Genomic DNA, 1,769 nt, shown 5'->3' on the forward strand with positions numbered 1-1,769 from the left:
GAAATTTACCCCGTATAATGGAATCGTCCAAGGCGTGCGCCTCCTGTTCCCCCCATCTCACACACGAAAGGGCGGTTTGCGGAGTGGAGGTTGGTGGTCGTCTGCCTTTATGGTCGTCTGTGTCGTTTAGTGTATGGCAAAGGAGGGTGGGTGCGATTAATTAAGTGGGATGGGTGTGATTGGTGGAAGATAGGCAACCGAAGCAACGAATCGCTGGGGCAGGGTTGCCAGTTTGGCATTTTAAATGCCAGATTCCAAAAATCTGGCATTTTTGAAAACCGTTTGGCATTAGAAAAATCATTTGGCATTTGGCATTTTCATTTGGCATTTTCTTTTCTTGTATATTATACTTCAAATGACACCTTTTCTTAATTATTTCTAAACGCGTAAAAACAAACATCTTCACATTTCTTTTTCATTCTTAAAATCCAACCGTGGTGTAGTGGTTTAGCACTCCACTTAGTAGTCAGTAGGTAAATAATTACCCCAACAGGAAATTTAGTATAATTCAAAAAAACAAAAAAAAAAAAAAAAAAAAAAATAAAAGAAAAAGAAAAGAAAACACGCAAGCCACCAGGATATGATAGTAAATTGTCTATCAAAAGTGAGTAGTTTTCTTAGTGGGGGTGGGAGTCAACAGACTTTGGCATCTTTTTGAGTGTTTTAGCATTTTTTGAGTCTTCCCTGGCATTTTGTTGAAAAATAATCTGGCAACCCTGCGCTGGGGAAGTAGTAGGCTATGGCGCGAGACCGTAGGACCGTGGTCCTTGCAAGGACCGCCCCGCACTAGTTGAAAGGTGATAAGAAGTGAGGACCGCCGCCGATCTTCCCTATGGGACCGGTCTTCGGTTCACAGCTAAAAGACCGTCGGACCGCGGTCTAGACGGTCTTCAGCGCGGCACTACTGAAAGGTATTATGTGCTGCTATGTGGTCTAGGCTTTCAGACTGGAAGGTCCTGAGTCCGAGTCCTGGTCTGAGCGATGCATTGTTGAGTCCTTGGAAAAGGCTATTTAATCACATTCTCTCACCGTACTCTGGTCTAGAATGAGTATCTGGCCGTTAACAGCGTCGTCTCTGTGGGGGGAAATGGTAATATCACCTACCAGGCGTCATGTCTCGCCCTATACATGTTACATGCACAGAACGTTTCAGGCTCAAACCATTTCTTCAGACAATAAGAAAAACAAGAAAAACACAAAAACATGACATAGAAATGACACGTAAAAGATGTGAAAACCTCTTGATTCCTTCACAAGCCCCTGACAACTCGATAGCAATTCCATACCTAAATAGTTTTGAAAACAAAGCTGGTATTGAGGTCGGCAAAATGTAACAAACATAAATGGGTTATTTTTTCCGGGGGGGGGGGGGGGGGGGGGGGCTTGTTGGAAAATGTCTTTTTGAAAGGGGTATTCGTTGTATTGTGTTGTTATAGGAAGGTCAAAGGTCTATCTATTAATGGGATCTTAACACACATTCACACATCACACACAGAGACACACATACACACACACCTTTACACACATTCACGCATCACCCACAGATACACACAGAGACACACATACACACACACCTTTACACACATTCACACATCACACATAGATATACACAGAGACACACACACACACACCTTTACACACATTCACGCATCACACACAGATACACACACATACACACACACATACGCGCACACATACAGGCACACACATACACATGTATACACACAGTTTGAGATAGATAGATAGAGAGAGAGAGAGAGAGAGAGAGA

This window comes from Berghia stephanieae, chromosome 1 (genome assembly GCF_034508935.2).
Source record: "Berghia stephanieae isolate SIO BIC M18660-M18661 chromosome 1, UCSD_Bste_1.3, whole genome shotgun sequence".
NCBI lineage: Eukaryota > Metazoa > Mollusca > Gastropoda > Nudibranchia > Aeolidiidae > Berghia > Berghia stephanieae.